At 40.6% G+C, this 26,654-nt stretch overlaps 1 pseudogene; it reads right to left on the reverse strand.

Moving 5' to 3' along the window:
• Nucleotides 1-2,878: 2,878 nt before the first annotated feature.
• LOC149255184 (uncharacterized) lies at nucleotides 2,879-19,670 on the reverse strand (annotated as a pseudogene).
• Between the last annotated feature and the right edge of the window lie 6,984 nt (nucleotides 19,671-26,654).

The raw sequence follows: 26,654 nt of genomic DNA on the forward strand, positions 1-26,654 counted from the left end.
GCCGTCGCTAGTGGCCGAGTTGAAGGCTTCAGAATCAGATGCATGTTCTGACCGTGAGTCAGAACCCAACAAGGGGAATGGCAAAGGGAAGCAGATCGTTGATGCGGAGCCCAACACCACTGTTGCCACCACCAAGATCCAGAAGAATGAACCTAAATATCCAGAGGACAGGGAGAGACTTTTCCACTCACAAATGTGGGTGAAGGGTTCATCGCTACAATTCATTGCTAACAGTGGCAGCCAAAAGAACCTCATTTCAGCAGAGGTCATGAAGTAGTTGGGCCTACCGACTACACCACACCCATAGCCGTATAGTATAGGGTGGCTTCACCAAGGCTGAGATATTCGAGTTCGCCAGCAATGCCGCCTTCACTACATCATCAAACCCTTCACAGAAAAGGTATTGTGTGATGTTACACCTCTCGATGTTTGTGATTTATTATTAGGCCATCCATACTTGTGGAGGTGACATGCTATGTATGAGTCAAGGCATCGCGCTGCTATTATTTCTTTGGGTAATTCATTATATAGGTTACTGGAGGTAGACCCACCTACCGCCACCTCTTTGATCGCTTTTAAGAAAGGTATCAAGCTCATCTCACAGACTAGGAAATTTATTTTCTATCTAGTTCACTCCCAAACTAAGGGGAAGATAGTTGCCACATCCATGACCCCCGCAAAGGGTTCCTCCATGCAGCAGTCGCAGCAAAGGGATATGGTCATGACAAAACACATGAACAACTTTCCTCACCCACAGGGGTACCACATAAGTTTCAAGTGGGTGACAAAGTCTAGTTGCATCTGCAGAAAGAACGCCTTACAAGAACCCATCAAAAACTCAAACCACTCCAACATGGTCCTTACAATATTACGAAGGTTGTGGGAAATAATGCTTTGGAGCACAACATTCATCCATTTCTTTGCTTGCACCGAGTGTTCAATGTGGACCATTGTTGACCATGCTTCCCACCAATATTGGACACATAGGAGATTGCAGAATAGCTCACCAGGGACCTAGCTTAGCAGAAGCTTCCTCATCTTAGGGAGGAACTCAACGCAATGGGGACCATTGCTTCCTAAGGGGGAAGGAATGATCCAAGTGGATGTTGGTGGCCACTCACCTATCCCACTTTGACCACCACAACTATCTCTTTCAACTTTTAAATTTCCGTAATTATAGCACAATTTATTATTTTTAGCAGTTTTTTCTGGTTCTAGACTTCTGGAGTCGTTTTGTGGCCCTAAACGGTGTTTTTTTGGAAAACCAGGAGCAGCATGGCTCGTCGACCGATGTTTCTCTTCCCAAAGTTATAGTACTCAGATAGATATTTCTAACGAGCTATTGTACACGTCAAACGGAGATCGGATGTCAAAGTTACGACCGTGGGACGTTGATGTACCAATTTATCCAAACGGGGCCCACAGTTTGGCATTTCATCTTCTAGGGTTCGATTTTTGGATGTCAGGGTTTTCCATTGTTTCTCAACAATAAATAGGCCTTCGAGCCTCATTATAACATAGTTCAGAGGCATGTAGCCGCCACATCTCTTCTTAGAGATAAGCTAACATCACCCTAGTTGATTTATTTCCATTATTATTTGTAAGCATATTTTAGTATTTTACATTAATGAAATGAAGTATTATTTCCACTGCATCTTTGTGTTTATGGTTATCTCTGTAATTTGTTGCGTTGCTATTTAAATCTGGATCAGTTATGGTCACAACAACTTTTGTTTATATAATAGAATTTGCCATGTGAAATTATCTTATGAGTGTCATATTGTGTAGGATGTTATCATCATAATTTTTCTTTTGTTTCAACCTTGAAAATGATATGGATCATATAAACAATATGGCCTTCCTTGTAATAAAATTTCACGTTATCTTGCTTTCCATTAGTTTTCATCATCATACCATGTAACATGCTACTATTTCACTACTCATTGTGTTCATATAAATCTAGGTTTTCACTCATGGGATCACATATAATATCTTAACAATTAATGGGATATGTTGTGTTGTGGCGAAATGCACAATCAAAAAAGCCTTCCCTCTCGAGATGGGTCAATCTTTGGTTTTCTTTTCACTATGGCACAATCTAAGGCAAATAAATGCACACAAATACTGTGGTTTCCATGTTGACTACAATGTCTCTAGTGGTCTCTCCCTCCATGAAGGTGTTCTTGGAAGGGGCCACTTGCATTATGAGTGCGAGTGCTTGCTCATCCACCACAACATCAAACATTGGCTCATTACCTCTTTGCTAATTTTCACTCTCTCACATAGAAAAATTGTTAAACCTCATAATTAGAATTACCAAGAAACGTTTTTTGCATGGATATGATTTCATCAATATCGTTGCTCACGAGATTACGTATAGAAATTTTAGAATGGTGCATGTAACCTCTTCCTAACCATTAAAATATAGAAGAATTCTAGAAAATGTATGGATAATAGAGTGCAAAAGAAAAATAGATGATGCAAATGGAACACAAATTAAAAAGCAAATCATATGACATGGGAATGACATAAATAATGATATATAACGTATAAATAACGTATAAATATACTATGTACATATTTACATTTTTTTGTGTTATTAATTCACTAAAAACCAATATTAATAACTAATTCTCAAATTAATATACTCTGAAAGTTTGGGGTAATTGCATGTCAGCCCTCCCGTTGATGGAGGCAACATGATTATTCCCTTTAAGTGGATAATATAGGCTATAGTCTAGGTTTTTAAAAAAGACTATCCATAAAAGGGACGACAATTTATAGGCTATATGCCAATGAATTCCTCAATTAAAGTCTCGCAAGACTATTACAAATGGATCGACTAGCTCCGCACACTATATATCAACGACCACGCAGTTCACTGATCACGACTACGAGACAATTGCTTAATTTGCCGATCACAAATTGCCTTCTTCAGATCGTATTCCGTGGCAATTAATAAACTGTCTTCCCTACAAATACGTTTGAGCAGATTTAACGAAGAAACAGTTAAAAACAAGAGAAAATTGCATTAAGATGATAACTAAGAAACAGCTAAAAACAGAAGAAAATTTCATTAAGATGATTTACAACAGTCGACAAAGCTCCCTTGAGCAATTTGCCCAAAAGACAGAGTCCGTTAAACGACTCTCTAGGGTCACTTCGTTTGGCCATGGTCCATCTGAATCACATCCTCACAGCGGTAAATTTTACCCTCGGCAAGATCTGCTATATCTCCTGCAGCAAATTCGGGGAGATTTGCATTGTGATCGCCATAGCTGGGGGACCATCGAATCGTTGCGCGGACGTTGCGTTTGGGAGTAGGAGGAAGGACCACTTATGGTCAGGAAGGAGGGGGTTGTGGCCATGGAACAAAGCAACGTGGCCAAAGACCTTGTCCTTCCGGGTGAAGGTCGTGCCACAGGAGCAACTCCACAGGTTGTGCCCGCAGTGCTTGCCATGTGTTTTCAGGTCTCCCAGGAGGGAGAACTGCCTGTCACATTTCTGGCATGTACAAATCTTTGGGCAGTGGCTACGCTAGTAATGGTTCCTCAGTGAAGTTATCGATTTTAGAGGCTTGAAATTGTGGTGGTTTTTGTTCCGCCTGCATCTCTCGGATGGACACGAATACCTGCTTGCCACCGGGAAACAAGAAGAAGAAGCCGCCATAGGTTTGGACATCATCTACTGGTTTGTCTTCTATTCGTCTCCGTGGGCTCGCATGTGCATTCGAACTTTGGCCTCATGCCTCAAATGGTTTGTCTTGTATTCGTCTCCGTGGGCTCGCATGTGCATTCGAACATTGGCGTCACGCCTGAAACTTGTTAGAAATATTTGGCCAATTTAATTTTTGAGGTGAGAGGGAGAGAGTTATGATTTTCGCAAAATTTTCCTTTCGCGCACCGCCAAGGCAGCCTTTAGAACGTGGAGGCTAATTTCCCACCCTTGGACTTCGTGCACTTCCGAACTATTCGAGAGACTTAATGAATACTCAGAGTAAAAATAACAAGATATGTTTGGAGCAACACACTAAAACTTAATATTCATTTCTTAAACATGAAAGTACCTCTAGAGGAGACTCCCGCTCATTTACAAAATAAAATAAAATTTTAAAGAGATTTAAACTTATATGGAGTAACACACATTAAAACAGAGTAATTGTTGTTTTCAGGCGCCCACCAAAAATTGCTCCACCATTTTTTCCACAGAGACTTGCGCTCTTTTCTTACTTCTTACTCTCTAACCTCTCGACACAGTCTGACCTATTACAAAATGACTTTTACATTCTTATATAACTCAACATACAATTTTATATTTAATTCATGACACAGCGAAATTAATTTTGATGTTGTTGTTGACTGTGATGAGAGTCACACAGGTGTTTCTGGAGTGTGGGCAAGGTTGTTGAATTAATGCTTGCCCATATCTATTTACCTAAGTACATAAATTCTTTAAATGCCTTTGCTGCGTTTCTGAATGGTTCGCGTCTGACTTTAGACCTTCTATCTTCACGCTGAGGCGCAACCTGCAAAAATGTCTTCAAGCACAGACGCAACATGAAAAAGTGTCAGACATGTATCGATGCAAAAGTGTCTGACATGTATGGTTGTTGTCGGGTGTTTAAAACGGTGGTTGGGATTCTTATTTAAAACACTCTCCCTTAATCACAACTGTCGCCATTGACAATTCCCAAACAGTTTCTGAGATAAACAAAATTTTCTCCTCCCAATGGCTTTGTGAAAATATAAGCAAATTATTCCTGTGACCTGCAGTGTTGCAACACAATTTCATCATTGTTAATCAACTCTATAATAAAACGATATTTAGGATCAATATGCTTGGTCCTTTTGTGGAAAACAGAATTCTTTGACAATGCAATTGTTGAGGTGTTGTCGCACCCTCTTGGTCATGACGAAGATCCCTCAACATCCTTCTCATCCAAACTGTTTGACACGTTGCTGCTATTGTTGCGATATATTCAACTTCTGCTGTTGACAATGACATTATTGGCTTCTTCTTGGAGGCCCATGAAATGGCTCCTGAACCCAAATGAAAAACATATCCTGACATGCTCTTTCTGTCATCAACACTGCTTGCCCAATCACTGTCAGTGTAACCAACCAGCCTGAAATCACTAGTTTCTGTGTACAAAATGCCATACTTTTTTGTCACATTGGCATACCTCAAAATCATTTTCACTACTTGCCAATGTGTCTCTTTGTGTGTCTCCATGAACCTTGACACCAAACTTAATGCATACATTATATCCGGCCTAGTGGCGGTCAAATACATCAGGCAATCTATCATGCTTTTGTATAATTTCGGATTGACATTGTTGCGGTAATCTTCTTTGCTCAACTTCAACCCTATGACAGTTGGAGTTGGTGCTGACTTGTTGTTTTGCATTTTAAACCTTTCCAAAATTTGAGCCACATACTTTGCTTGAGAGATAAAAATGCCATTTTCTATTTTCTTCACTTCTATGCCCAAAAAATATCTTAGCAATCCAAATTCAGTCATTTCAAACTCACTCTTCATTACTTGTTTAAAATCAATGATGAGGAAATCATCATTTCCTGTAAAGATCAAATCATCTACATATAAGAGGACAATGGAATCTTACCTTCGCTCTCTTTGATGTAGAGAGTAGGCTCACTGTCACATTTGTCGAAACCATTGTTCAACAAGTAAGCATATGTCATGTTGTACCATGCGCGCGGTGCTTGCTTCAACCCATAAAGAGATTTCTTTAATCGATTTTTCTTCTCGGCCTTCAATCTCATAACCCGACAGTTGTGCAACATACACTTCCTCTTTCAGCACTCCATTCAATATTGTTGACTTTACATCCATCTGATAAACTATCCATTTATGTTACACGGCAATTGCCACAACTGTGCGCACTGTCTCCACCCACACGACTGGCACAAACATCTCTCCGTAATCTCTTCCATGCTGCTGCTTGTATCCTTTGACAACTAACTTTGCTTTTTGCCTCTCAATCTTTCCCTCAATGTTGCTTTGGGTCTTATAGACCCACTTCACTCCAATGACATGTTTTCCTTTTGAAAGGCTCACTAACTCCCATGTGTCATTCCTTTCTATTTCTTCTATTTCTTCCTCCATTGCCGCAACCCATTTTTCTTCTTGACTGCATCTTCAAAGTGGATTTAATCATCTACATGACAAAATAATGCAAATAAGGAATTCAGACCTACACCACTATCAACTTCATCTTGCTCATAAATTTCATTTAAATTTCTGAATTTCGGCCTTCTTGTGCTTGATGAAGATGGGCTTGATATGTCACTCATTTTCGTGCTTCACGGTGTGCTTGGAGAAGCACTTGCTTGGCTATGTGAAACTGTCCTATTATTTGTTGATGGCATTGCTTGCTGCCTGCTTCGTTGTGCTTGAATAGGAGTAGAGGGAGTCACAGTTGAGGAATTACTTGTTTCTGTTAATTCCTCTCTATCCTCATGTGGTATACATGCTTTGATATTGATTGTCTTTTCTAAACTTCCATCCCATGCTTCCTCTTCTATGAACTACACATCTCCGCTGATTATGACTTTTTTGGTTAATGGATTGTAGAGTTTGTATGCCTTGGATTCATCACTGTATCCAACAAATATGCATTTCTCCCCCTTGCTGTCTAACTTCTTTCTCAATTCATCTGAGACATGCATAATCCACACATCCAAAAACTCTCATGTGAGTGACACTATGCTTTCTTCCACTCCATGCCTCTTTAGGAACAATTTTTTGGACACTTTTGGTTGGACATCTATTCAAGATAGATGCTACAAAATGGACAACTTCGGCCCAATAGTCATTTGAAAAATGCTTTGCCTTCAACATACTCACTATTTCTATAATGGTCATATTCTTCTTTCTAGGACACCATTTTATTGCGGTATATATCTTGTTGTAAATTGCTTATGAATTCCATGTTCTTTGCAAAATCGAAGGAAGTCATTTGAGATGTATTCTCCACCTCTGTCTGTCCTAACGACTTTGATGAATTGTCCGCTTTGCTTTTCAACAAGAGCCTTGTATTTGCAAATGCGCTCAAACACTTCATTTTTTCGTTTTAGGAGAAAGACCCATGTCTTCCTTGTGTAGTCATCTATGAAGGTCAATACATAGTGACTGCCACCAATTAATGGTGTATGGATTGGTCCACATAAGTTTGAGTGGACAATCTCCAAAAGTACCTTTGCCCTCACTGTCTTTCCTACTGGAAATGTCTCTGTATGTTGCTTGCCCAAGATACATCCTTCACATATGCTGTCTGGTTTTTCTATGAGTGGTAAACCCTTCACCATGCGTTTCCTATGCAGCCAATTCAAACCTCCAAAGTTGAGATGTCCAAATATCAAGTGCCATAACCAGTTTTTATCTTTTACCTCTTCTTAAAAGTTTACTTGTGTGACAACTACCCATTTTTTTCCATTTTCTTGTGAGATCATAGATAGTTGTGCTTGTGCACCTTCTTTCTGCAAATCTGATATTATTTTCAGGGGAAACATTCTATTGTCTGTCATCTGAACCTTGCAATCAACTCTCTGCTTGGAGGCCTATCCAAAATTATGCACACATCATTTTTGAAGAAGAAATTGTAGCCTTTCTGCATGAGTTGTCCAATGCTCATGAGATTATGTTTCAGACTGGGGAAAAAGTAAACATCACAGATGTATTTCTTCTCTACCTTCTTTGTTAGAATATTAACTCTACCTCTTCCCATAACAGAGACTTTGCTATCAGTCCCTAATGTCATTTTAGATTTCACACTTTCATCTAGATCAGAAAACATTTCTATGTTTCCTCACATGTGGTTGCTACAACCTGAATCTAGATACCATATATCAGTCTGTTTTTCTTGTGCTACGTTACAAGCTAAAAACATGCTATCATGGTTCTTATTTTCTCTTGTGAAATTTACACTTGGTTTGTTACTAATATCATATTGCTTCTTTCTACATTCATTTGCATAATAACCATACTTCTTACAGTATTGACATTGAACTTGAGATTTATCATACCTCTGACCCTTTGCTTGATCTTGGCTTGGGCCTTGACTTGGATTTTGATTGCTGTTTCTTCCATTTGAGCTTGAAGGGCTGCTTCTTCCACCTCTATGTGGGTTTCTTCCTCTTCCTCTAACATATGATCTTCCTCTACATCGGCCTTGACCAAATGATACTTGTGTCTTGAAAGCATGCTCCAACGAGGGGCTTGCTACCCTATTCAGTCTATGTTCATGAGAAATTAGTGATGCATTAAGCTCATCCACTGAGAACTGTGAGAGATCCTTTGTCTCTTCTATGGCCGCAACAATGGCCTCAAACCTTGTTGACAACCTTCTCAAAACTTTCTCAACTATTCTTCTTTCCTCAAGTATCTCACCATGAGACCTGATTTGAGTAACCAGCCCACTTACATGTGTAAAAAATGAGTCTATATTATCAGACTCTCTCATACAAAGTGTTTCAAAAACTCTCCTCAACATTTGTAGCTTTGCTGTCTTGACTTTTTCCATGCCTTCGTAAGCTATCTAGAGGATGTCCCATGCTTGCTTGGACTTCGTTGTTGTTGCAACCCTTGGGAAAATACTTTCATGAACTGCTCAGAAAATATAAAATAGGGCTTTTGAATCCTTCTTCCTGTTGTCCCTTAATACATCTCTTTCTTGTTGAGATAAGGCATTGTATGCTGTGACATATGTTGGTGCTTGAAAACCATTCTCCACCAAATCCCATATGTCTTGAGAAGAAAACAGGGCCTTCATTGTAATAGCCCAATAATCATAATTTTTGCCATTAAAATGACGTATTTTAGGATTAGTCAATTTTGTGCTTGATGTTGCCATTTCTAAGTGTAAAAACAAACTTTCCACTTACTGGTAAATATGCTAAAGAATAATCCGCTCTCAAAACTATTTTCACTGTTAGTAAAAACACTTTTTTTTTACACTAACAAAGTTTAACCTACTCTGATTCTATGTTAGAAATATATGGCGAATTTAATTTTAACAAAGAGTTATGACTTTAGTGAAGCTACTTTCGCAAAACTAGTTTCGCACACCACGAACCAGATTTCGCGGAGCTACCTTCACGAACCACGAGGCTAATTTCCGAGACTTGAATTTCGCACACCTCGAAACCATTCCAGAGACTTAATGAATACTCACAGTAAAAATAACAAGATAGGTTTGGAGCAACACACTAAAACTTAGTATTCATTTCTTAAACATGAAAATACATCTACATGAGACTCGGGCGTATTTACAGAATAAAATAAAATTTTACAGAGATTTAAACTTAGGCGGAGTAACACACAGTAAAATAGAATAGCTCTTGTTTTCACACCAATGCTCCACCATTTTTTCTGTAGAGACTTGCACTCTTTTCTTACTTCTTACTCTCTAACCTCTCTACACAGTGTGACCTATTACAAAGTGACTTTTACATCCATATATAACTCAACATACAATTTTACATTTAATTCATGACAGAGCCAAATTAATTTTGATGTTGTTGTTGAGTGTGATCAGAGTTGCACAGGTGTTTATGGAGTGTGGGCAAGGTTGTTGACTTAATGCTTGCCCATATCTATTTAACTAAGTACATAAATTCTTTAAATGCCTTTATTGGGTTACCTAAGTACATAAATTCTTTAAATGCCTTTATTGGGTTTCTGAATGGTTTGTGTACACAACATGCAAAAAATGTCTTCAAGCACAAAACAACTTGCAAAAGTTTGTGACATGTAACGCTGCAAAAATGTCTGACATGTATGGTTGTTGTCAGAATGTTTATTGCAGTGGTTGGGATTATTGTTTCCAACAAAAACCCTTGCCGTACATCTCACAGAAATGCATGTGCTCTGCCAGAATATCAGCGTTGTTTATCTCTATGTAAACCATCTCACCCGTGGTAGCTGCTTCTTATTCTTCTCCCCCCGCCCTGATGTCCGATGGAGATTCCTCGTCGTCTAAATTGTTTCGACCTACAAACCCTAAAAAGCTTCCTACATTAGGGCTAGGCAGTTTCCCAAAACCTAACCCTAACCCTAGCGGCGGTGCTTGATTGTTGCATTGAATGACAACACAGCAGCCGGGGTCTCACCCTGGTTGAACATTCATCGATGCCAGATTCGCACCTTCTCGGTTGCGAACAGAGAGCATCAGAGATGCTAGAGTAGTGATAAGTGCATACAAGATGGACGAAACAAACCCTGAAGCCGAAGCTGGCTAATCATGGCGACCTTGTTGAACGAATGCCTCTAGCTGCTGAGCTTTCTGCCGAAGAACTGAAATATTTGATAGGAGAATATTAGGTGCCATCTCTACTTGAGCCCCACTGGATAGACCAACGTCCATTGCCAGCCATGCAGTAAAATTAGTACTACTGCTTTGTGGCATTCCCTCCAAGCCTGAGGCTGTCATTGGCCAATCAAAATACATAGAGATTCTGCCGCCATTGGTGGCTACCCGTTCTTGATGAAAATTGGAGGATTCTTGCAGTTCTCTCCCTCGATAGCATTCGTCGGCGTGGTATTCAGCTGGGCGAATGGGATTGGACACCTCCCTTGACGAAGAAACCCCCTTCGCAGATGCAATCAGGATCGAACAGTAAATCAACCATCTTGAAACCCTCATATCCAGCCGTTGCAGGGTCTATTGTTTCAATTTACAAGAGATTGGCAGTGTCGTCGGCTATATTTTTCTATTGTTTTATATTGGATCTCAGAGATTCATTTACGTTGTTGTCAGTTCGCATTAAAAATTGATGGGAGAAAAATGAAATTGACCTGCGACTTTTCCATTGATAGCTTGAAGTTCAAAGTGCTTTGCCACACTTGCTCATTATTGTAATATCGTATTATTGGACTATCAGCTTACAATGTATATTGGTAAACCTACACATATACAATAAATTTATCATTATTATGTATAAATTTATTAGAACTTGTGAACATGATATGAATTTATAATAGCAGTCTTCCCTTAATACTCAATTAAGGGATATTAAATAATTTTGAATTGAATCATGAATATTTAGATATGGAAAGCATTTAATGTTGTATTATTTGGGCTAAACTTTATTTCTTCACATTAACAAAAAAAAGGCACTACATAGTTTAGCCATTCAATTTCATCAAGTTTGAGAGCACATCCTCTCAATATCTCCAATGGAAAACAAATTTTTTTTTGCCATCCTTTGATAGAGTACCAAGACTAAAATTGAAAAAAGTACAACTTTAGAAACATCACTAGAGTTTATGAGAGTATCATGCCATGAAAAACTAACATCAAACATCTAACAGCTAGGAATTGAAGGAATTCAATGGTGCCACATCTTGTGCACTAGAGCCTATTGGGACTTATGAGATAGCAATGCAAGGGATGTGTACTTCAGTCTAACCAAGACAATGTCCATCTTTTCCATATCGAATCTCATATTATCTTATTCTCTTTCCACCTAGATTTTCCCCATTAAAGTTTTCATCTTCTTGTAAAGGAGCAAGGCTTGAACGTACTACTTTGTGCGGCTGGTGGCCCCTCATGTGACCACAGTATGAAATCAGCTGTCCAAAATCCTCTAACAGATCTAAATTAGACATAGCATGTTGATATGTCACAGTAAAGTTTCCAAAAATATGCAGTTCATTTTGAATGTCATGAGGGATGGCCGAGCTCAAAGCTTTAGGTGCCTTTTGGGCTTCTTGGTTTTCATGATTCTGACCATATTGGACTTCAACTCTCCCCACCCCCCTCGTTTCTATAACTTCTCATGTATTGCATCTACATGGTGGCAAGCTATTGGGGTTGTCACCAAACAATAACAACACACAGTATAGTGATGACAAAGCATAAGGCTCACAACCACAACAAATCGCTCAATACTGAAGTGGTGAGTAAGGTATCCTAACAAAATCCATATATATTAATAAAACTCACAACAATTAGACCTAAAAACACCTAGTAACCAAATAATACCAAGGTGCAAAAGCATAACCATGACTAGGCTTTCCTCACTATAGCCATAAGTGCAATTTCACAACTCAACTGAAAATAAGACTAAATCCCATAGCAAGACCACAAATAAAACTAGATCCCGCAACAATTAAATAGAAGTAAACCCAACACCAAGTGCAAGAGGCAAAGACTCTTGAATTTCCACAACATTCAAGAATTTGGGTTTGGTCTTAGAATCTCTGACACAAACACACTTAATGCCACAACAATACCACTTTTCATAGCAAAATCTACACATGGAAGTGGATCAAATTGCAACACTCTCCTGCCACATTTACGCGAGTTCAATGGTTCATTGGGGTAAACATGTGATGAAGAGTTACTATGATATGGTTCAACCTCCTAAGTATAGTTAAGGAAGTGGAATTGACAAACTGAAACCTTACTGTCCTACCTCAGAAGTTGCAAGATGCCAAGGAGCTAAACAATCACTCCATGTGATCCATGTGACTATAGACCTCAAATCACATGCATAAGCTTACAAGGGAGCGATTGTAGTCCCAATTTCCCAGTTATGTGCCTACAACCACAAAATTTGTACCACCTTTTCAAGGCTAGACTCTAGATGACTTCCCAAAACTTCATGAGACTTTCCAAAATAATAAAATACATAAAGAAAAATCCTCTAACACAAAACTTGATCAAGGACTTGACCTAACCGTGACAAACATTTCATGAAACATATGAAAAAAATGTAATCTACAAGTCATGAATTCATATCTGAACATAGGGATCTAAAACTTACCTGAGATTCACCAAGAAGGTCTAATACCTTGTCATAATAGATGTAATAACATTTGTTAGTCCAAGCATGATCTAAAAATGGGGCACGTAGGTTTCTTGTCTAACTTACAAGAACCTCTCCTACTTCCAAAGCTTAAATATTCCCAAGCCTTTATGATTAACCAATTGCGGAATTAATAATGTGCTTGACAATAAGGTGTATGCTTATGTTTAATTTAACACTGTTTATGTGCTATAAATTGATTTTCTTAAGATGATATACGAATACATATAAAAGTAAATAATGCAGTAGTAAAGCAAACACATAAGACAACAATTTAATTAGGAGTTCACCCAAAACTCTTGGACTACGTCTCCGTGAGCTATAGTCAACTCAACTAGGCTCTCTGGGATTATGGCAAAGTCCTTTTACAAGCTCTGTGACTCAAATCGATTGGTTTACACAAAACACAATGGGTTTAGACACCATTTCATCCTTGGTTCTGAAGCTCTCAGCTCTTTGGCCCTCGGATCTTGTTGGCTTATATGGGCCTGACCCAGGTTTGGAAGAATTATTTAGCCAAGCAAATCCCGCAGCTACCAGCCCTTTTGGCAACAGTTCGTGAAGCGCGGACTGAGGTCTCACTCGAGGTAGCAGGGGAGGGTGCTGGAACGAGGTTTCCACACCCTTGGGATGTCTAGATGTGGTTTGGAGGTTTCGCGCCCCATTCTCCAACTTCGTGCTGCACTATATTCACGTAGATCCTGAATACCTCTGACTACCTATTAGCGCGCAATCCACAGATGTAATCTATTAGATGAAGTATTGTAGCTCAGATCTACTTAGAAGGGTCTCTAAGAAAACATTTAATAGATTTAGCCAGTTCATGTACTTAGAATACACTTATACTCACACATATCTATAATATAAGCATACACTTAAATTAAACAGTTATATCAATCATTAAAAATACAATAAGATTTGCGATAGCTCAAATTGTAACACAGAATTTGCAGAAGAAACGTATCTTTATTTCCACTTATCACCAATACATCTAGATTCACCCTGTGCACACAGCTGCAAGGATCCACGCACATAGCTGCGGACTCTTCCAAGCCTCTGCACACACAGCTACAAAGCCAATATCCATTTGCCCAAACCCTCGACTCGGACTTCCAGATGCTTAGAGAGTGTTCTCCTCAAAAACCCATTACAATTCAGATCCAAGATCAAACCCAAAAAGAACTGCCTTTCCCTCATAAAGCCACGCTCTATTTATACCTATCTATGGTTTGCAGATCGACTTACTTTCTATTATTTTATATTATTTTTTGGGTGGAAAACCATTTGACTTGGTCTTTTACATTTTGTGCTCCGTATATTTCAATGGTTTACAAGGGCTCTCAGACTCAGAACTGTTACGTGGGACCTTTGCTACCCAACAGTCCCCCAGCAAAATCATTGTGACTCATCCTGAGTCACTCGTTGGTGCAGCTAGACGTGCTGCCATGGCTTCGTGGTTCACCTCCCTTTGAGTGGCACCCGTCGTCCTACTACTTCTTAGTTGTCTCCTGACATTCTTCATCCAGCTCCTTCTTTAGTGTTTTTACCACTCCTTGCCATCGATGATGCTCATTCTACGCTTCTCGGTTAACACCGAACACCCTCTCACAGGATTTTAGCTCAAGCGGGGGAGCCGCATATGGGACCTCCTTATACCACCATAGTCACTTCCAACCTTGTATCTGTTCTTCACACTATCCGCTGCAGCTTGTGTTGCAATTTTTCAAGACAGTTGGTGTTGTCCGTGAGATCCCAATCCTCAAGGTCTTTTAGAGACGACTTATTAACTTTGTTTTGACTCGTAGTCTCCGTTTGTCCATCCTCTCTCTGTATTCTTGTAGTGCGTCATTCTGCCCCTTGGTGGGGAAACGACATCTGAACCAATTCTACTTTGTGTTGTGCCTTTTCTCGTACATCCCCTACTATTGATGTTGTAGCCTGTGGGATGCCTGCAGCTGTCAACACCCTGCTCCTTAGGGAGTCCTGCTTCTCCCTCGGGCATATCACCACCCTCGAGCTTACTCCTTATGCAAAGATAATGAATAGCTCCATATCAAGACCCAACATATGTTTTCCCGAAGTGTAGGTCACCTAGTAGATACCCCTCGGTGATTTATAGGTGATTTGAATTTCAAATGCACTGTTTCCCGCCTGTTCTAGCATCCTCGTGTAAAATCTATTGTAGTTGTTCCATATCTAGCTCGTACTCGTTCTCTTAATTACCCATCGCCCGCTCCGTTTTGCCATAATTCAAACATCTTGTCATGAATAGTGACATGAATGGTCACCTTTCCTCTTAGCACCGCAGCAACGTACTTTGTACTGCGCGACTGTGATTGGGGTGATGGGTCAGATTGACGTGTATCTTGGTAGTCGCACCTCTTTCCCCCACACTACTTTACCATCCCACGCTCTCTTTCAACTGGTTGGAGTGGTGATACTGTCTTTCGAATGGTTAGTCAGGCAGCCAGCCCGCCTGTATAGAGCTACAGGTGACTACCATTCACTCGGCCCAGGAAGGGGTCTCCATTGAGTTTGGCAAGTTGAACCACACCCCCATTGGTAACTTCCTTGATGACATAGGGTCCCAACCAATGCATTTAGATTTTTCTGGGGAATTTCTTGAACTTACTATCATATAGCAATACTAGATCATTCTCCTTGAAGGTGCATACCTTAATATGGCGATCATGCCATGCTTTTTTGCACTACTTCTGTACTTGTTGATGGAATCTAGCCAAAAACTATTCCTCTTCCAGTTCTGCTAGCTACGCGATCCTTTCCTTCAAAGCCTTGCGGTCTGTCGTACATGTGATTGCCACAATCCACAAACTAGGCACAATATATTGTATAGCCATGATGGCCTCCTTGCCATAAAATAATCGAAAAGGTGTCTCGCCTGTCAACTTCTTGCGCGTCGTTCGATATGCCCATAGCACAGTAGGGATATGCACGTCCTAGTCTTTTCGTCGCGCACTGCAAACTTTGGTCAACGCTGTCTCCAAGATTTTATTGAATGCCTCCACGGTCCCATTCGCTTGCGGGTGGTATGGCATACTTTGCTGGTGATATATTTGGAACTCCTCAGTGGGTGCATTGATCGTTTCATTCAGGAAATACCGATTACTCATGAGAATTTTGGGACAACCAAACCTTATTACTACGTTCTCGAATAAGAACTTCATAGTTGTCACAGTCGTGCAATCCTTAACCGGCTCTGCCTCTACCCATCAAGTCAAATAATTTGTCGCAGTGATGATATAGCACATGCCCGTCTTCCCTCGTGGCTCGATAGGTCCTACAAAATCGATTGCCCACTTTTTGAATGGTTGTAGCATCATCCGTGGCTAGAGCGACATTTCATCTCTCCGCAATGGTTTCCCCATATGTTGACATATATCGTAGGCTCAACAGTATGCTTTCAAATCCTGATGCAAAGTGGGCCACCATAATCATGCACGAAGAATCTTCTGGACTGTGGTGCGACCTGCATAATGTCCACCAACAAGCCCCTGGTGTCCTTCGGCTAGGATCTGTCCTCACTCAAACTTTGGGACATACCTATGCAATATTTCATCGTTGCTCTGTTTGTAGAGGTTTCCTGCAATCACGGTGAAGTCTACTGCACGTATCACCAGTTCCTTCTTCTGCTGAACAGAATATCCCTGTGGCACAGTTCCTGTAGTTAAGAAATGGATTATATCTTCAAAGTTACCATCTGCTACGCACACCACATATAGTTGTGCATCTGGGAGTCCATCCTCTAGATTTGTGGGTTCTTCACCGGTCTCAATTCAGGACATGTGATATGGGCCTATGTTTAAATGTCCCGGCTTTACGATGACCTCAAAGTCATATTCCTGGAATAAGAATAACCATCTACAAATGCACCCCCCCAACAAAGGCTTCTTCACTAGGTATTTTAATGCCGAGCGATCGGTATACATCTTAAAATGGCCTCCAAGCAGATAGTGGCATAATTTTTGAAGCACGTATACCATTGCTAATTCCTTGCGCTTGGTAGTGGAGTAATTCTTCTCAGCGTTTGACAATCAGCGACTTGCGAATGCAATTGGGTGGTCAATTCCCTCTGCTCTTGGTTGAGTAAATACTACTCCCAGTGCGATACACGACATTTCGACATGCACATGAAACTCGATGTCCCATTTCGGAAAGACCAATATAGGGGATGATGCCATATTTTCCTTGAGCGTCTCCAGACTTTTGTTGCATTCCTCATTCCAGAAATAAGTAGCATCCTTCTTCAGCAATTGTTCCATTGGAGTTGTGATTTGGGCATAACTTTTGATGAACTTCCGGTAGTACCCCGTGTGCCCTAGTGTGGCACATAGTTGTTTGACACTTTGTGGCACTTGTAGATTGAGTATGATGGCAATCTTTTCCAGATCAACCATCAGGCCTTGCTTACAGACCACATGGCCCTGTAGGTTCTCGAATGGGAAAAGGAATGTACACTTCTTTAAGTTTAGCACAATCTGGTGTTGGAAAAAAGTATCCAACATCAACTGCAAGCTCGCTACGTGCTTCTTAACCAGTCTAAACATGGTCCAATCATCAAGGTAGACCTCTAAGAACTTGTGTATAAATTCTTTGAATGATGCTACCACTATTCGTGAAAATATCGCCAACGCATTCTTTAGTCCAAAGGGCATCGCCATGTACTGAAAGAAACCCCACTCACTGGCGAACGTTGTTTTACTCCTGTCCTCTGGAACGATCTTGATTTGGTGCTATCCCGAGAACCCATCTGTGAAGGAGTAGGCTTTCTACCCCCCACATTTTCTAGTACCTCATCTGTAAACAAAGTTGGAAATGGATTGTTAACGTAGGCATCATTGAGCTTTCGGAGATCCATGCAGATACAAATCTCACCCTTCTGTTTCTTCTCCTGCATAACCATCGGACTTATCCAATCAAATTCCTTGACTGGTTCAATGATTCCTACTGCCAATATCTTGTCCAATTCTTCACGGACCTTTGCTTTATATTTTGGGTTCAATCAGTAGGGTCATTGCTTAACTGGTTTCACATTTGTCTTCAACGTTATCTTCATCATTCTCAAGTCTCCTAGAATCCCTTTTAGCTCCATGATTTTTGTTGGGAATAAATCTTCATATTCGCAAAGCAGTTCGACGAGCTTCTCCATTGTGGCATCATCCCAATAATCCCCCAGCGTTGCATACTTCGGCTCTTCTTTAGTTCCGATATTGACTTGTCTAGTTTTCAACGGAATTGTGATATCTGGATCTTCGATTTCGGGTCCGTGCACCTCACGGCTCCCCTTTGATTCCAGAATGTTGATATTTCACGGATTGTCCTCATCATCTTCGGCCTAGACATTATAGCATTCCAGAGCCTGGCTTAGCTTTCGTGACTATTCAGGCTGCACAATTTCCTCTGGTTCTAATGGTGCCTTGAAAATGGCGGTCTTTACTAGCTCTAATGCTTCGTCCATGGGATCCATCTATTGATCTTCAAAGAGAAATGTCAACAAAAACCATGCGCGCAAGATATCCCACTTGCCTTTTTCTGGGAATGACATCCAGGGTGTGATAAAATAAGTGCACCCATTTTTCTGAGGTTCCTCCCCATAGGCTTTGATCCATCTGGTAAGGTGCATGCATGGGTCATCGTATCCATCCTATTTCTCTGTTATGCATAGTTCCGGCTTCCTAAATCTGATCTTCATCATGTGCCTACAGCTGTGCCAATCGTCAAAATTCCCTTCATTTGTGCGCCACCATTGTGCAGGCATTGTGTGCAACACCCATCTCAATGCATCAAACCATTGGTGCTCTGGTACTATGATTTTGAATTTGGTTAGGAATTCATATATTATCGTCAGCCCATCATATGCTGGAAATTCATGGTCATGGGCCCTTACACAGTACAGAGACTTAGTCATCATATTGCAGTGTAGCGTAGTTACTCCATTCAACCTATTACGCCACTGCTCATATTCTTCGTCTGAATTGATGGTGCAAGATTCTACATAGCCTCATGACATTCTTCTATCCTTCTTTGTCATTCCCCATTCTTGCCTTTGCGCAACTATTCTGTAGATACCATCTAATTCGTTTTCACCCTCTTTGTTGTGCATAGGTTCAATATAGCGCGGTCCTTCAGCTGGATCTAGTGGAATGACTACATGGAGTGACTTTGTTTCAAATACCATTGTCCACTTATTTAAATTAATAACCCCATTCATATTGGTGGCCCAATCAATTCCTAATAATGCAGGATAGGGCGTACTTTCATCCATGAGCTCAATAACTTCAAAAATTTTCGAGTACTTGCGCCGTCAAGGTCTACCGTAACTCCTTGCATCCTTCCCATGGGCAGCACCTTCTGCTAATTTTCCATCCATAGTTGGATAGGGGACCATTGTAGCGTAGGCTTACCCATGCGCTCCCAAGTCTGTTTAGGTAGTATGTTGGCATCTAAGCCTAGATCCAAAATGATCTGATCCATTTCATACTCGTCGATTTGCACTATTAGTCGCATTTCCCTCTCGGTCCGCGACTCATGTCTTCCCAACTTTCGAACTACGCGAGGTTCATTTCATCATGCACATCTATTTATCAGTTCTTGTAAGACTTTAACTACCATGTTGTCCCAAAGCAATGTTATGCATGTCTCTAAAAAGGTAGTTATCACCGAGGGATCCCTGACTGGCTCAGGCTGATCCCTACTACCTAGGGTAGAGACTTCCATGAAGCTCTCCTGAGCTTCCAGATATGTCTCCTTACCCACCCCTGTGTCTTCCTTACTTAAGCTCCTTCTATTAGCTTCTGTGGGCATGCCACTTTTTAGTACCATGTTAACTTTGGGATCTTACTCGTGGGGTTCGGACCTCATCATTTGCACATTCTGGGTTGTTGTTGGTTGCAGTGCCCTTTTTTCTTGGATCTGTGCTATCAGTGCAGGACAATCTATCAGTTCGTGATCAAATTGTTCACAATAACTGGATGAAATTCTGGTGGGTTGGTACAATCCTACACGTAATGTCTTGGTCCTTTACAATTGTAGTAGATTAGCTGTCCGCAACCCCTTCCTAGCCCCATGTCACCCTGTCCTCGCCCACGGCCCTGGAACCCATCGCATGTGATCACCGCAGCTAGATCCTGACCTCACACCTCAGTCTGTATTACGTAAGTTCGTGACTGGTCCATTAACATTTGGTAGCTATGACAGTCTCTTTCTTCGTGGCCTACCGACCTGCAAAATTTGCAGAATAGTTGCTGGGGGGTCTGGCTGTATTTTGGTAATAGATGGTAGTTATCAGTGTTGTGCTTTCCTCCCACTTGACAAATTGCGCACCAGAGTGGAGCTATGGTGCCTGATCTTGCCTATGCCTATGGTCACAACAGCGTTGGTCCCCCCATCACCACAAGATTCACTGAGACAGGCATTGATCTTTGTCCTATCCCTGGCTTCTCCACTTTATACACCATACTTCCTCCCGGACTTCCGGTCGCAGCACTTTTTCTTAATTTAACTTCTTTATTTCCAAACATAAGTTTTGGATCTGCGCTTGGATTTGCTGAACTCCCAACCCTGAGTCTTGTAACGGAGTTTCGTGTAACCTCATCACTGTCTCTAGTGCTTCGACCTGGGTTGAGATCTTCTGTTATGATAAATCCGTTCTCATATGTGATGTTAGGGATGCCATAAACCAAGCACAGTGTTGCGCATCCATTAATGTCATGTTAGCCTCGCGAATAGTACTTTTCAGTCTTTGGTCCAAATCCCACAGGGTTTCACCAGGCATCATCGCAATCTCTTTGAACCCTATAATCGAATGTGTTTCTGACTTCAGCTGGCTAAACTCCTTTAATTCAGTTTGGATGTCTGTTGTCCTTGTCGTTGGGTGATCGCTTGAGTACTTTATGTACCATGTCAGTGCTCAGTCCTGGAGTGCACTGTCTAAGGTGGCCTTTCTGATATTATCATCTGTGATTTGCTGCACATTCCATATTGATGTTAATATGAACCAAAATTGTTTTGGGTCTTCGCCTCCTATGCCTTTGAATACCAGTAACTGGAGCATGCTCGCCATTGTTACCCTCGAACTACTACAGTTCCTGGTCCCTTCGATCCTCCAACTCTCTTCTCTCTCGAGTCCGCGCATTTCACACCAGACACCCCTTAGGCAGATCTGGGTCCTGACAACCGAACCATTTATTGGCTTATATGGGCCTGACCCAGGTTCAGAAGAATTATCTAGCCAAGCAAATCTTGCAGCTACTGATGCTTCTGGTAACAGTCTATGAAGCGCAGACTGATGTCCCACCCGAAGTAGCTGGGGGGTGATGGAACCAGGTTTCCACACCCATGGGATGTTTAGATGTGGCTTGGAGGCTTCACACCCCGTTCTGCAACTTTGTGCTACACTATATTCACACAGATCCCAAATACCTCTTACTCTCTATTATCATGCAGTCCACAGATCTAATCTATTAGATGAAGTATTGTAGCTCAGATCTACCTAGAAGGGTTTTTAAGAAAACATTTAACAAAGTTTGTCAGTTCATGTCCTTTATCTATATACACTTATATTAAATAGTTATACCAATCGTTCATACAATCAGATTCGCAATAGCTCAAATTGTAACACAGAATTTGCAGAAGAAACTTATCTTTATTTCCACTTATCACCAATACATCTAGATCTGCCTTGTGCCCTCAGCTGCATGGCTCCGTGCACACAGCTGCGGAGTCTTCCAAGCCTCTATGCACACAATTGCAGAGCCTCCATCCACTACCCAAACCCTCAACTTAGACTTCTAGACGCTTACAGAGTGTTCTCCCGAAAAACCCATTATAATTTAGATCCAAGATCAAACCCAAAAAGAACTGTCGTTCCCTCATAGATCCATGCTCTATTTATACCTGTCTATGGTTCGCAGACCTACTTATTTCCTATTATTTTATATTATTTTTGGGTGGACAACCCTTTGACTCGATCTTTTACATTTCGCACTCCACATATTTCGGAGGTTTATAAAGGCTCTCAAACTCAAAACTGTTACGCAAGACCTCTGCTACCCAACAGCTTTGGCTCTGGCTCTAGCTCTTGGCTCTATCTCTTGGCTCTGGCTCTGGCTCTTTGGCTTTGGCTCTAGATTTGGCTCTTCAACTCTAGCTTCTCTGAGCTCTAAGTAGTCCTCTTGACCTCTAGGTGACTGGCTCAGTAACTTTTTGCTCTCTGGTTTTCCATTTGACCTCCAAGTGACTCCAAAGCTCCTTCAGCTGCTCTGTGCATTAGCTTTTTCTCCCCCTATTCCCTCAATCGTGCTCTCTGGTTCCTTTGAGGTACTTTTCTGGCTTTTCAGCTACCCATCCTTTTCTCTGCGTATCATCATCTCTATGCACCTCTGCAGCTTCCCTGCTCCTTGCAAGTTCGGATAGCCATTTGGCTCCGTGGCTCTGTGGCTTCAAAATGCATCATTTATTGTAAAAACGCTCACTTGTAGTGTGGAATTAGGATCTGGAGCGATTACAGAGGTTTTAGGGCCTTCTCTTAGGCAAAAACCCAAGAATGGAGGAAATCTGATTACATAAAGAATGTCTGCAAAATACACTATCGGGCATGATTTTCAGACTTGAAATCCCATTCAATCACCCCTAAAATCCCTATTGGGTCTGCCATTAGCTGTTATATCGCATCGCATTAACGTATTGGGCAAGATCCCAAATACACAGGAAAACAATCAAAAACCTGACAAAATCCTTTTTGTCGGACTAATCGAAATCACCCTAATATCACATTGGGTCTGCCTTGGGTTGCTTTCACAAGCTCCACCATCGATCTGGGTGTTCCTCGATCCAATGGTCAACATGTAGTTTTGGGTGTCTTAGGAATATATAGGTTACCCGCCCGAAAAGGTGGTTTTCCTCTCTCCTCCACTAGCCATGCGTTGTTCATTATATTAGATCAGGTGGAGCCGGCCCAATACTACTTACCGCCTGAGGCCCACCCGAAATCCCACTTTATCAAAACTCATATAACGTGGCGCTACATTTATAATTCCCTTTCAAGTCCGCTTTTTCGCTTCAGGCATCTTTCGTTTGTATTTTAGTTTTTATACCGAAATGCGCTTATACACAGGAATTTCCCTTTGTGGAGGAACTCGAATGTTATAAACTCATGCTTATAAATCTGTTGGGTCCGGCATGTTATCACCCATTTATATCACTGTGACACAACGTTGCAATGCAATGTATCGTAATCGCAAGTTGCATAGGCCCGAGGGTCCATCCTTTGCCTCATGACATCGCCAATGCCAATCTACCGATATCGGTGATCACAATATCGCATTGGCCCAGGGTCCTTGCCTTAGGTTATATGCACAAGCTTGCCTCCGACCCAATATGTCGGGGATCAAAAATCAAGGGTTTCTCTCCTTTCCACTTAAGTCCACCTTTTGGACCTCCTCCAATGTGATTTCCCTTTATAAGGGTTTTTTTCCCATTTTAGAGGATTTTTCCTCTTTTTCCAAAGAAGAAAGGGCATCATCTTTCTGTGATAACTTCTACATCCTAATTCCATCTTTTCCCATTCAAGTTGCAGTGGGTTCAAAATGAAAATATCTCTGCCATGGGACTACTTCCAGGAACTTCCTTAGATTTTAATTTTCCTTTGTGAGGAACACTTAGACTTAGGAGTCTATCTAAAATCCATTTTGGATCAAATCATTCATCGACCATTCATATATTCATCAAAAATGTCAAGAGCCATAAACATTATACATCATATAGCCAGCTAATAACCAAAATAGAAACCAACAAATAACCTACATATAAACCATGGAAACTCGTCAATAAAATCACCATCATAATCAATACATGTTCTCATAGATCACAATAGAAAATAACTTATTAAAATATGAAAATGCCAACCAAGTCAGAGACTTCCACGCACTACCCAACTATAGATTGGGTTGAACTAGATATTTCTTTCATCCAGTCACCCGATGGCATATTCCAATCATGGATGTGGAATGTCATAGAACAACCTTTAAAAAACCAAACTAGGGATTCCAAAGGCCAAACCATGTCAACCCTTAACCAGTGATTCCACCTCACAACCATACATCACTAACCATCACCAGATTGATCTCTACCCAGGCTGTTAAGGGCTCTAGAGCATCTGTTACAACCCTTCTCCAGGACCAGTAACTCAACCCACAACTACTATAGGGCTCTAGAGAATTTGTCAAACAAAGGCTCTAAGACTAGCAACTTGACGCACAACTATTATAGGGCTTTAGATAATTTGTCAAACAAAGGCTCTAGGACTAGTAACTCAATCCATAAATTGATCCAAAGCGTTTGTCCAACAAAGGGTCCAAGACTTGTTACTCAACCCTAGTTGTTACAAGGATTCTAGAGCATTTGTCCAACCAAGGCTCTAGGAACTAGTAAGTCAACCCATAACCATAAGAAACATGAGAACCAATCAGAAAATAAACAAGTGGAAAACCCACAACAACATGGCTATCCAAGAAATGGCAAGGCTAGGAAAAACCATTGTCAATGCACACAATCCTCCATGCCAATGATAACTCATAACCAAGAAACCACATGCATGTACCATGAATACCAAAACTAGCAAGGAAACCATACATGAAAATCAATATCTGCAAAGAAAACCCACTATAGTTGTTGATCCCGTTGTCCTCTTGCACTTTCATGCCTTTCCTTTCTCTACTTTCTCCAAATCCAAAGTATGCCACAATCCTCCAAGAGTGCTCCAAGAAAACTCTAAGTGTGCAAGAGTATGAAAGAGAGAGCTCCACCATAGAAATCTCAAAATATAATATAGATAAAGGTAGTGAATTAATCCTTAGAAGACTTTTTATCATTGAGGCCTCTAATTTCTTCATTTTCCTTGATTTTTCCTTCAATTTCCCTCTCTTGCAAATTTTTTACCTCTCACCTTCCTTTTCTCCTATTTTGCTTTATTTCATAAATAAAATTCCAATTAATGCCTCTTTTCCTTAACCAATGCCTTTGCCAATTTCCTTAGCCATAATAAACTAAAAGTTACACCCATTAAGATTTTTTTCCCTACATTCGACTTAGAATACATGTCCCATGACCTTGGTCTTATAATTTTTAAATGTAAATTTAACGAGGGGTTATTACACAACTAGTGCACATGAAGATTTTTAACTTTTCCAAATCATTCTTTGTTATATTACAAATTATAATTCAAAATTCTTAGCACTCCTGTACTATCCATCATTACCCTCATAAAATCAATGCCATACAAGAATATGACTAGGGCTTAGTGTCAGTCACTTTGAACACCAATATACCTTGAACATGACAACACTTCACATACTTGTTCATGGTGGCCACCCACAACCCTTTCAGTCCACCTTTCCTAAACACATGTCATGGGTCCTCTTGCCTTCCCATTTAGAGCTCCTCAATCTGCTACTACCAGTGTACACAACTTGTTTATGTCATTGAACTTGCCTTGGTCAATCTTCCCTCTAGATTCTCCTTAGTCCTTCAAGGTCGCCAGCATATACGGTTTTTTAGTTGTTCACAAATCCATTTGTGAACAACTCTTTGGCCTACCCACTTCTACCATTTTTGGTGCTTCAATAATGGTCAACCTTAGGGATTGGAGGTTGCCTTTCTTCTTAGTGAATCAACCCTCTGCAACATGGTGAACTAGGGATAATTGGCTGACCCAGTTAACTCCTACTTTATTCCTTCAAGGTTTGCAATTCCTTACACCTAATATACCTTACCTTATACTAGAATTGTTTCGTTCACAAGTGATAGACATAGGATTATTTTCACAATTACCTAATAGCCCTGAAACTGTATTTAGACTTCCCTTTTGTCCCAATCCTCGATTTCTCCCTGCGCTACTTCCCATCTTGAATATTTTTCCACCTATCATTATTCTTGTCACTTTAGAAGTCTTCTCCTAGGTCTACCTAAACTACCCTAACTCTATGACAAACTAACTTTTTTTACCATAGGTCGTTTACATCTTCCTATCTTCATTCAGAATCTTAACTCATCTAGGTTTCCAAATATTTTCCCTCTCTTCTATAATTTGACTCTTCAACTTGCATAGATCTAGGCATCAATTATACTATTATTCCAAACCCTGAAACAAACCTCATTAATTTTCCTTCCCTACTTCATTATGCAAGCCTTAGTCTCTCTCCAATGTGCTCACTTCAAAATAATTTTCTTACGACTAAATGTTTCCTTCTTGAGGATCATACTACTCAGACCACATAGAAGTCAAACCTTCCTTCACACAAGATCTCGGCCTCCACATTATTCATTTTTCTTGAGCGTCACTACAAAGAGTTACACGATAGTTCTTTAGGACAAAACATCTTGAAGGTTCCCACAATTAGGGCCTCTTAAAAGAAATTTCTAAGAATTCATGGATAGTCATCCAACCTTTGTAATCTTCTCCTTAAGAATGTTGTCGGTTAACCTTAAAGAAATGAAGGTTCTCGGCACATTTTGTGTCTAATTTATAGGCATCTTATAGATCTATGCATCCAAAACACTAGGGTTACCTCAGAGTGGCGATACCCTTCTTCCAACCATATACTAGTTGCACTAGCTCTCTAAGTCATGAAAACTTACTCCATATTCTCTCCAACACTCGCAAAATAGAAAAACAATATCATTTACGATGTTTGATCCCTCCAATAAGGTGAAGAGTTGTGGCTAGATCACAACAATACCTATGTTGTTAGCCCATAATTTTTGGCCCTTTTCACAATGATCTTCCTCTATTTGGGTGCACATACTTTC

The sequence above is a fragment of the Pinus tabuliformis genome, chromosome 7, assembly GCF_031772625.1.
Source record: "Pinus tabuliformis cultivar Carrire ecotype Pingquan chromosome 7, CPIR1, whole genome shotgun sequence".
Taxonomy (NCBI): Eukaryota; Viridiplantae; Streptophyta; class Pinopsida; order Pinales; family Pinaceae; genus Pinus; species Pinus tabuliformis.